Source organism: Pieris rapae, chromosome 1, assembly GCF_905147795.1.
Source record: "Pieris rapae chromosome 1, ilPieRapa1.1, whole genome shotgun sequence".
Classification (NCBI taxonomy): domain Eukaryota; kingdom Metazoa; phylum Arthropoda; class Insecta; order Lepidoptera; family Pieridae; genus Pieris; species Pieris rapae.
In genome coordinates, this window is record NC_059509.1 from 12,223,319 (window position 1) to 12,235,959 (window position 12,641).

The 12,641-nt window shown below is 32.4% G+C and overlaps 1 protein-coding gene across 1 annotated transcript in view; it reads right to left on the bottom strand.

The window, feature by feature from the left end:
• LOC111001558 (neural cell adhesion molecule 1) overlaps positions 1–12,641 on the bottom strand; it is a 93,579-nt gene that overhangs the window by 29,261 nt on the left and 51,677 nt on the right. The window lies entirely within an intron of this gene.

Here is a 12,641-nt window from a genome sequence, read left to right on the forward strand (position 1 = left end):
ACTTTAGATAACTTTATATGCTATTATGTGCTTGATGAAATCGACGTTGATTATCAACAAAGCATAGTGCCAACAACTGACTTATCCAGTTGCTAATCTTGAAGAAAGTGATGCTAATCCGTGGTCGGATCACAAAGTACATTAAAATATATGCAATATTTGCAATTATATTTATTTATTTATGTTTTTTTTTTTCTGTGATATTAATTCACTCTACCAGACTCAGAATAACACGTCTATATAGTCTATCTCTCTCTTACGTACCAGCTGCACCGGCGCTACGTCACCGATCTCGTCAGAGAGATGTGATTATGACGTATGCGTTCTGTCCCGCTCTAAAGCGTTTCGGCCGCACGTATAATACGTCAGTTTACATGCCCAGCCTGGTGATTGTTAATTTAAATTTAAATTGACTTTTTGCCACTGTCACACTCAAAACGAAAATCTTCAAAGCCTAAGTTAATCAGCCAGTTTATTGATTTTTTTAATAAACGCTACGGCAGAAAATCTTACTCGGTTAAACGACACCATTTAGTTAAAAGGCTAAACTGTTAATTGAACGACTAACTAAGAAAGTTGGTTGCGACATACATACAATATTATTATATTTATTATAAATTAAGTGATAGCGAGGTAAAGTCTTTGTCACTACAGTTTTTGCACAGCAGCATTATATCGTTGTAGATGAAAAATCAATCGTTTAATGAAGATATTATCTTACAACCGGTTGTTCAATTTCTTCGAATTAACGACATTTTTTTAAACTCATTAAAATTGGTCCAAAGATCTGTTAAGGTTCATGTTTCATGCAATAACTAATAATGATTGGGTGCCACCCTAAGCCTTGAGCCCGGTCCCAGATTCGCCTGTGTTTGTTTCTTATAGATTTCTGAGCCTAACGAATGCTGATTTCCTCACAATGTTTGCCTTTTTAAGCATGTAATAGAAAGAACAACCCTTCCATTGTGCACTTACTGACGTCACTTTTGCCACAATGCATGTGTTATCTAAGTAATAGAGGAGTAACAATAGAATATAAGTGAAATAATGTTATTAGTTGTTATGTAACGAATGATTGCAATGTAACAAGTAGAAGAAAATGCCTGCGTCTGGCTTTGGCTGTCAGGACATAACACCCATGCTTTAGAAAATGTACTGTCTTGCCTAATACATATAATATAGTGGTATTATTAGCACCTATTTAAATGCACGAACATCGTTGAATCTCAATTCTCAATTATCAACCTGTTGTGTACCTAAATTAATGAGAAGCGATTACACAAATAACCATTATAATGGATAAAGCTTTGTCGAATATTTTGAAATTGGATAACTAAAGTATTATAATTGCATCATTACCAATTTAGCTATTCACTAAACTCTGTGGTTATTTTATAAACAATCGATCTGAATGTACCGCTTCCTCAGCTAAACGATTTATTTTTAAATATTGTATTTTTGTTTGTCAACCAATGACTTTTCTTATCAACATACAAAGAATAAAAACTACGAAGGAAATCCCCTATTAGAGATTATAGTTGTTTAGCCAAATTCCACGCAGATGAATCCGAACTGAGTGCAGGAAAAGCGGCAATAATTGAACGGTTATTTTTGCTGTCTCATTTCCAAAATAGACGGTAGAATCAAATGCATTGCGATATACGATAATGTTGCAATTCCGTTGGATAGGGTATAACTAAAAATTCAATTTCCATTGAATTTTGCAATTGTATCCAGAATATCGCAGCATTGGGACATCATTGCACTCAGACACTCAGATATTCAATTTGTGTACGAAAATGCCGCCTGGATAACGACGCAATTGTATTTTGGTTTATTTTGTTTTCCATAGCTTAAAGGTTCTTGGTAATAGTAATTTTATTAACATTTTCCATTATTATAATTTAAGCTTTTGTTAAAGAATTGGTAAAGACAAGATGTAAATTATTATAATGAAATTCCTGACTTATCAATATCCAAAATAGCTGGAAAAGAAAAAATTAAATACGTTTACTATGCAGAGGGTGTAGGCCGAAAGAAAAAGCCGACGTTAAAAACTCTCGGTATTCTTTAAAAAAAAGCAAATCAGCAAACAATACTTATTTTAAAAATATAGCAAATTAATTAGAAGTACTGCCTGCCCAGCACTAGTCTCAGGCCTTTTTATCAACTATATTATCGCTAACTTTATAGTAAGCCTTTTTACACAGCTTTTCTTTAATACATTTCTTAAATTTATTAAAAGGTAGAGATAAAAGAGAATACTAATTTTTGCCAAAAAAGAATTACTAACTTTAGATAGTCTATTACGGGGAAATTGCAGCCTGACTTTGTTCCGAGTATTAACATTGTGCATATTATGTTCTATTCTAGTAAACTTATCACTATTTTTGTATACATAGAAAATATTTTTTATAAATATATTGCGAGGGAAAGTTAGTAAATCGTATATTAATTTCCTTGAATTTATCTCTCAGAGATTCCCTACATTTTAAATTATAGATTGCACGAATAGCCCTTCTGCAGGATGAAAATAGATTCGACAATAGCAGCATGATTCCATAATAATAAGCCATAAGTCATTAAGCTGTGAAAATAACTAAAATATACAAGTCTAGCTGTATCGACATCAGTCACAGAGGGAATTTTTTTAACCGCGTAAGCTGCAGAATTATCTTCGTCAATCCGGTGATATGATCAATCGAAATATAATATAACAATCAAATTTATATAATGTCAATTACGATCAAAATTCAATTTATTATTTGTTATAAGTTTCGATTACAATTTATATATGTTGGCGTCAAGCACCATATTAAATGTCATACTCTGGCCACAATTGATTGATTTTGTATGCTGCATACAGAACCTATAAAATGGTTAAAGGACTGTCTTTGCTAAAACAAAATCTATTAAACTCATTTAATAGAAATTAAAGCAACCGAAAACATTGCTAAAATCACCCAAACGCAAAGCTGGCATTATGGTGGTCTCGAGCGAAAAGCTAGTTATTACGTAGCTATAAAAACTCATACAGTGAGGTAAGTTGCCGCATCGAACAGGTCGGTATAAACGAGTTCGATCACGCGATCCATTTGATTCACGTCCGAAAAACTTAGTGTATAATAGACTGAGAGACTCGCTTTGAGCAATACATTCCGAAACTGATGAACATTAAAAAAATCGAATAACAAAATCATTTATTCATATACGTAACAATATAATGTAATGTACACTGAACGTTCAAACAATTATATTTAATATATGGTTCATTGTATATCTAACGACTTTAGAATCTATATAATTTCAGTGTATGTGCGCATTGTATGGTGGACGAAAACTTCGTTAGGAAACCAGCATTTATTAGACCAAAAAAGTCGTATTACAGCTTATTACTAACTTGGCTATAAGTTAAAATATATGTTCACGAAACATAAACAGAAATCTGAAGCTCACACCAAAGGTAAAAATAGGCTCTTTATATTTGGTCTGTCTGAAAGCAAGGTTTGAAGTATCCATATCTTTAGGTAATTGTTTAAACAATTGAGAGCGGACGAAATTATTTATTCATATAACTAGTTTCTTTTATACTTATCGAAATAATCTTACACGGTTTCTTCAATTTACTTCAAGATACTCAGAGCGGTATTTATCTCGACACCATTATACTATTGTTGAAACGCACTTGCGATACCTACGACGCTTTGTCTGAAAGGTCAACAGGAAAACTCATTTTACTGTTTGCTTTAGATAGGATTCAACGATATTGTCCTGGCTTCTCTATAAATATACTATTTGTACTAAGGTTGAATGAAAATAGCAAATATTATCACAGCATGCAAGTCATTTAGGTGAAATAACAGAACTGTTAAGTTATAGTAATTCCGCATAATTTTTAAAGTAGTTGATCCTGCCGTGCCTAATTAACACAATTGACAGTCACCATTGACCAACCAACACGTTTTCTTTCAACGTAACAACTAGTGTTAATATAGCACATAGACTAAGTCAATTAGTGCATAGCCTAGGATCCAACCTGCGACCTCAGGGATGTCAAACTCGCTGAAGTCTATAGACAATTTTTTTTAGAAAAAACAGAGAAATAATATTTACATTAAGAATCCAAAAATTACTTCAAACTTTTTTTACATGACATGAATTATTATTTTATTTTAATTATTAATATTTCAACTAAAACCTAATTAATTGAAAAGCAGGTCAACTAGTCGCTCTTCCAGGCGTCCCCTGAGATTTTTTTTAGATAAGGCAGGCAAGAAGTATAATTGTATATAATACATAAAGAAAAAACTATAACAGGATAATAGAAATAAACTAAAAAGAACACAATTTTAATTTTCAAAATTAATTATAGATTATCAATTTAATTACAACAAAAGTTAAAAATACACTCCACAATCAGTAGTTATTACTTATTTGTAATCATTTTATAAAGGTTATTTAGAATAAATTCGCTTAGAAATAGGGTCTTAACATTACAGACTAACTAGTAACTCACCTAAGACTAATCTGTGTAGACTTAATTTAACACATTAAAACATATGAAAACTCTATTAATGAAACTTGCTTGTATCTACCGTGGGATCCAACACGTCTGTGGGTGGATTATATATGCAATGAAACAATTGAATAGAACCAAAAACTTAAATAATATATAAGGTACAAAATATCTAATAAATATAATTAAGAAAAAACACTAGGACAGCTCTTCAACTAGTTAGTTTGGATATTACTTGATAGCCACCCAAAGTGCCGGTCATAACTTTGCGATGCTATGTCTAAAAGCAATCCATCTTTCGACTATATAATTTATACAACATAAGTAGTATAGTATAGTTTGTGGCCAGTACTTTATCCAGAGAAATCTGTTTGAAAAATCCAACAGCTTATAAGTAATATTAATTTTACCATGGTTTTTAAGAGGTTTCCTCGAAAACACGTAGTTTCATCTTTTTTTCTACTTGAAGTGAGTCAGATTGACAAAGCATTGAAATTAAAGTAATTACAAAATATTGATGATTGATATTGGCTGATATTTGAAATTCAGACTTGTATTCACGCCACCTAGTGTGCGTATTCTGAAGTATCTATAAACATACTTTTGGATCGAAAACCTATTATCATGAAGGCACTATTACGGGGATTTTGTACGCAATTCCAGAATCCTGTATAAAAAAATTAGATTAATCTCAATCATTTATCTGTGTAAAATAATGATTTTAAAAATGTACTACGCCTAACTTGAATTTTAATCATTTTAATTGTTCATCTGATTTATTAATTATTTATTAGTGGTATGTTGGCTTGGTTTCTAAGTTGATCATGTGTTCAAAATCTGGCTGTGCCAATGTAATATTTCTATGAAATTAATACTAGCGGTGTAGATGAGGAACGAGGTATGTCTAAATAGTAAATATATTGTTTGGCACATAATACTGATGAGGGAAAGTGATTATAAGAACAGAATCTAATATTAAGACCAATAAAGCGCCACTAATTTTAATAGTTAGTGCTATTAAGCAAACCGCGTATTGATCGTTAGCACCCTAATTTATTAGAATGAATGTCATCGAAATCAAACGGGACCATTAAAACACCATTAATGAACTGAATAATCGCTTTAGACTAAAGGTAATTAGGCGTTTAGCCTTAGTAATTAATTATATTCGGAAAACGCTGTTTTCCCTTCAATTCTGTGTGGAAAGAGCACTGGGGCGGTGGTGTGAGATATAATATATAATCTAACACTTATTATAAAGTAAAATATTATTTGGTTAACGAAGTAACAAATGTGTTAAAAGTTTTATTTGTCGTATTGTAAATGGGTAAAAGCTCAAATTTAACAATGAATATGGGATAAGCATCAATGAAAAATGTTGCAACAAGTCGAAAATCATTTCTTTTATATAATAACCAACGGCCAACGTTCCTGCGGGACGCCGAAAAAGGGCAGTAATCGTAGCCCATAGACACTCAGAGACAAACGGGCCGGAGGCTGATGATACCGCCGCAGACACTCGCAATGTCAGCGGGCTCGCGAGTGCGTTGCCGGCGTTTAAATAGTTGGTACGCTCTTTTCTCGATTCTTTAACGCTCGGTTGTATAAAATTGTTCTAAATCATTATTTCTAAGCCTGTTATTATGAGCATCAAAGGTTGGAAATATTTTTATGTATGATCATTATTCTGCTTAAGTTCTAATATAATGTGATGTGTGTGTGCAAGTGTGTTAAATTTATGATGTCATATTTTCTTGTATTTCTTGTATGTTTTACAACATTTCGTATTGATTTCAGATCTAGTACCTGAATCTGATAAATCACTTATGTACCGGAACTAGTTAACAATATTTAAACAGTTGCCGTAAGCCTTTGTTATGGAATATCTGATGATATAATAAAGCCTGTGCAGCTAGTCTGGTCACGTCGGGCTCGGAGCATTCCCTCGCTGCCTCTCTGACCGATTTCAGTCTTCACGTGAGATGGATTCGAATTGAATAATCTATTTTGGCGCTGCGTCTGTTGGCCGTATTGAACGACTTCCATATTTTTAAAAATCTCTTTAAATTTCATGGGAGCTGTCAATTTAATTTGCTTGAATGGTTGGAGTCTTTATTTTTTTATATAAAAATACTGCATTCGTATGTTTAATAGTTTCATGTATTTTTTATCGAACGTAATTTTGTTTTTACTAATCCTCCAAAGCTGATGGTTGTAATAATATTATTGACAATATTTCCAGAGTAGTTAACTTAAGTCTAAATATAACATACACAGTAATTATCTTTAGTCAACCATTGGTGATAATATAACAAATAGACTTACATTGGTACCGTTACAATAAAAACAATTACTCTTTTTTTTTAGAACAGGGGGCAAACGGGTAGGAGGCTCACCTGATGTTACGGGATACCGCCGCTCATGGACACTCTCAATGCCAGAGGGCTCGCGAGTGCGTTGCCGGCCTTTAAAGAATTGCTCATAAATTAAAGCATACTATTCCCGGGCTAGTAATACAATGCAAAAGAAAAAAATAAAATCGTTTGTTTGGTAAAAAACGTGGCATGTACGGTACATTTAGAGAGACGTCCTTTCTTTTACTTATAACAATGTATGTGTTTCAAGAAGTTCCTAAACTCACTAAGATAAGGGTAGAAGTTGAGAGTTCGCTCTATATTACTATCTCAAAATAGTACTGGATTTTGACCTAGAAACTTTTAGTTTTGCTATATGTTCCATCTCTGAATCTTAAAGTTTATCTAGTTCAAAGCCCTGTGCACAATTACGTATAAGAAAGAAGTACTTCTTATACTTTCATTAGGTCTTCTTCTTCTTGTAGTGCCTCTCCACTGCTGGAGGTTGGTGGTCAGCTCATCATTATTCTTCGCCAAGCATACTAGGCTGGCCACTCTCGTCCATTCTCTGATATTGAGGAGGACTTCCTCCTTCTACCAGTGGATCTTATTCCCTTGACCTTGCCCATCACGATGACTTGAAGAAGTCGGTACCGTTCGTGTCGAAGCACATACTATTATTTATTATGTGGTTATAGTAATAATGTGTTTGTTATTATTGGTAATAACTCAATACAAAAAACAAGTTTAATTTGCAAGGATAAAATATATTCGCGTGTTTTACATGTTTTAAAATGCCTAAGACTCATAGGAGAATCAGTACAAATTGTTAGTCGCTAGATTATAAAATATTTGTGACAATAAGGTGTTTATTGTAAAGAGCGTTTTAATTAAAGGAAACTAGAAAGGCTTTTAAAGTATTTTCTTTTGTTATAATGCTAATAATATACAACAATATTTACTTAGGTTACCGTATTTAATATAATGAAGAGTTCTAGAAGTTTATTAATAACATTTTTTACCATCTGTTTCATTCGTCTGAATTCTTTAGGGTTTTTAGAAAATGAAAATATTCTTACATTAAACAATATTTTAACTGGGTGGGGGGCATCTCTCATCTGTCACAAGGTGTATCGCACACGACACAGCGCAACACACTTAACAGATTTGTCCAGCGTAGGACTTTGGACGTAGTTTCCTTACCACCATCTTTGGATTGGATTTGTCGCTTCCCGTCATAGCTGTGGTACAGGCCAACAGCGACGGCCTATGGAAAAACAACGTGGAGATGGTTCGAAAATGTAAGCCAGAGCTTGGCCTCGCAGCAGACGCTTTTCAGAGAACACAAATCATGGGAAACTGATACCATTTCTCCCGTTCATAGCGAGAAGAGGGGGCTAGTAGGTTTCAGTGGGGTACATTGCATCTCACGGTCCAAACCCCACACTTACCACGTCTCTTTAACAAGTTGTATTTTTATTTATACTTTATAATAAAAGGGCTCTTACTCCGACTGCGATAGCGATACAGACAGCGATCCTTATCCTAATAATAAGAGTTAATGAGTGTTTGTTTTGTGCGAACCCAATGTTGCTACATCAGAGCTATTGGTCTAAGAGCCCGTGGGAGGTCGTCCTTCACCGATCTAATAACCAGATGAGACGTATTTTTATTAAATATTTTTTATAAACAAATTTATTTTACTGATAGTTTTTTGATACACAGAATATTCCTAGATAAGTTAGAAGATCGATGGAGTCACCTATTTTGACTTACCTGTTTAGACCTGTTTGCCAGGTAGTTATACACTGAAATGAGTAGGCACTCCTACTATCACTACATAGTATAAAACAAAGTCGCTTTCTCTGTCCCTATGTCCCTTTGTATGCTTAAATCTTTGAACTACGCAACGGATTTTGATGCGGTTTTTTCTAATAGATAGAGTGATTCAAGAGGAAGGTTTATATGTATAATAACTTAAATCCATTCAATAGTGGAGAAGTACTGTTATTTTTGAGGTTTCTAATGTGATGTCGTAAATAATTACATTTTTTTCGCTTACATTGCAAACGCAGGCTGAACCCTACGAGTTCTCTCAAAATAATGTACTAAGTATTGTACACATTGAAAAGGTCTACAGAAAAGTCCGTGATGGTATATGTCTATCTCTTATGGATAACCCACATTTTTATATACAACGTTCACAGATTTTCTGTAGTGTATTTAGTATCAGCATTGCACCCGTGCGAAACAATAACCTCAGAAATAGCCGTCAGTTACAAAGTACGGGCGCTGTTCTGATAACTTAGGCCCTCTTCACTTGCAATTGTTCTACAATGTAATTTTATTTCTTAATTTAAAGAATCAAATAATTAAAAATTAATAAAACGAAAATTAAAGATTTTAAAAAGTTTTTTCATATTTTACGTTTAAACAAAAATTTTGTGGTGTAAGTTTCTTGCTATTTAATTAAATAGAAATATATTTTAATGGAAAATCGCACTGCTTCGAAATAAATTGGAAATACGTTTAAGCTATAAAGAAGTGTTAAAAATTATAAAGTAAATTCACAAGTGTACTACACATTTTCATACTTTAATAGTTAAAATGCGAAACCTTTACACGAGCTGTAAGGTAAAGTGCTGAACGGGGAATCACCACAGGTTATGAACGTCAGTAGGTAAACTCTTTATTTTATTTTACATATTTTTTACTAATAAAAAACCTAAAGAAAGTAGAAACTAAAAAGTAACTAGTAACGAATATAACAGTTTAAATTTCAACTAAGGCTTACTTACAGAAAAGCCGAACATTTTTTTATACACAAGTATTAAAAATAATTTTCTATCTTGATTATACAGCTCCTGGTAGGATATCAAAAAGATATAGGTCCTCCTATAGATAAATAACAAGACCTTTTTGATAAGTGATTACTTTAAAATATCTTAATTAAAATAGATTTTACGAGGCAATTGAAAAATTTTCGATTTTAATAACATATTTCTACGTACTTTGTACTTTCAAAAACTCATTAAATCGTATTGAAGATTTATAATATTTATATATCTAGGGTATTTATTCTCAGACCTAATGTATAAATGCATTGCTAAGTAATTATTATTCCCTTACGCATAGGTACCTACAGATTTAACAAAAGTTTTCTAAATAACTTATTTGCACGAACGGCCTACCTTAGTGAAAAGACTAAGGAGACAAGAAAAAGCGAACCAATTCTTCATAGGTCGGCAACGCACTTGCGAGTCTTCTGGGTATGTATGTATCCATGGGTGGTACTGTATTACTGCACATCAGGTGAGACTCCTGCCCGATGCCGCACAGCGTGGGTCAGCATTGCGCAATTGTAATTTATTTTTGTGTTACTAACCAACTGCTACAAGATCTATCCTACGTAACCCTGAATACTATGGCGTGACTCGGGGCTTATTCATAAGCTATATAAAATACACCTTCACTTTACTGGCGGGTTTTATTGAAGAATATGAACGTATTTCATTTTAGTGCTATTGGTATATTCATTTTATTACTTACATTACGATACATACATTACATGTAGATTGTTTTTAAATAATGCAGTAAAATTTTACTTTATCGATTTTTATTCTCCGTAATGGAATTTTTATGAGAAATTAATTAAAGTACTTAGAGAGAAGCTCAGCGTATTATTGGTATATTTATTTTATTACTTACATTACGAGACGTACAATGTACATTATATTTAGATTATTTTCAAATAAAGCAGTATAATTTCATATGGTTTATCGATTTTTAATATATTATCACCAATTAATTAAAGTACTTAGATGTTAAGTCCTGTAGTTTATTATAGGTTTTATAGTATATATTATATATACGTAGTTATTAGAAATCTGAATCTATCTCTATGTAGAAATTCGAGTTAATGCGATGCACTGTGCGTATATATATTGATACTGCTATATTTAAGCCCTAAGCGTTAAAAAAAATTAGTTTGTTTTTTTTAATTAAACTTACACTACCCGTGTTGAATTTTTCATACTTTTAAAAATGTAACGTCGGTAATAAATAAAACGATTGTACCTCTATCGTATACGTTGTGGATTAATTAGAATGTCTGGACAGTAAAAATAAAAGATATTTAAACTACAAAAATATTAACAAAGCCAGCTGCTAGGCCACCTTAAAATAATTAGCATAACAGATGTAATTAACAACCCTAAACCAACTATTGCATATCCATAAAATACCAACATCAAAATGAAACCTTCGCTTCTAATAAAATAAGGTGTACTAGCTTGTTAAGAGGTGGCAAATTCACGTTAAGCCATGGTTCGTTAGTGATGTGCCTCGAATCGTCACCTCCCTAGCGTATCGATTTACGGCACTACCCGCATAAATCTTGTCAAGTAAGTGACGTGAAAGTCAAGTCAGTCTGGTGCTAATGAATGCTTAATACTGCTTTGACATAGACGAATCAAACAGACTGAATAAAACAGAAGAGTCAAAGATGCACTTTACTTACACATTTTACTTAGAGACATTTGGTACATTCGTTATGTCGACCGACTGTAGCCTGAGAGAAATATCAGGTTGTACTTGCAACAAATTATTTATTTCTTAAAAATTAACTCGACGGTGGAACTTTAATTAATAATTGGAAAGAAGATGTCTTTTCAATATTCATTTCGTTCGACGTTACAGTGATTTTGAAGATATTATCTGTGATTATATTACTTAGGAACACACATTAATATACTATTTTATATTTGAACGGTTTAAATATTTAGAAATACTCGTTAGGAGTGAAACCTTTCCTTTAATATTTCAAAATTACTAATTACTTCATCGTACAGTTTAAGCAAGCAGGTTATATAGAACTATTATATCTTATATTAATAAATAAATTTGAATTGACAGTGCCTTGAATTGGTAAGGATTTAGCGGTGGAAAATCGCTTCTAAAATTAAAGTGGCTGAGAGTTATCTAGGCCGAAATTAAAATAAACTGAACATACATATATCATTAAACATTCCTATTTTCATAACAAAATGAACAGCTCTAAGTTTGAGTTCTTAAGTGGAGTTGGTAAAATTTGCTTAAATTCATTTCAAATAAACACACAAAATAAAGTGTTTAATTGCATTATACGGATCACATGATTGCATACTATTATAGTATGTAGCGGATTTTTATAATAAATGTATCTAATTCTCACAAATTTACAGTGATATATACATAATAAACAGTTCTGTTAATAAATTCTGTATGAACAGTTAGTCAAAATCAGAAAGCAAATAATTCGTGGCATAAACAAAAGTTGAAATTAATTTTCAGAACATGTGCTAATGCCAAATTATAAATTTAAAGTGAAGCAACGCAACCTCATAACGTGAGGAAAACCCACATCAAAGCCGAAACTCAAAACCTTGATCCGCTTAATTAGGGACAGTATAACGAATTGGGCATAAAATAATGAATTCATAAAAGCGTGTGAAAGCGTGCGTGACCAAAGTATGATTTAGCAACATGTTGAACCCATGTCTGTCACGCGTCCTCTAACGAATTGGGACTTATCTGTTGCTCATTTTATATTAGGCTCGTAAAAGAACAACTATATTTTTTAAATTGTTACCAAAAATTTTAATTTGAACTTGTGCGAAATTAATCAGGTTTTGTATGTTACTAAATCTTGTACGTGTATATTTCCTGTGCATGTAGTTTTATAATAAGTGCAGTTTTATGTTTTGTTTGGAATTTTTATTGTTTTATAACTA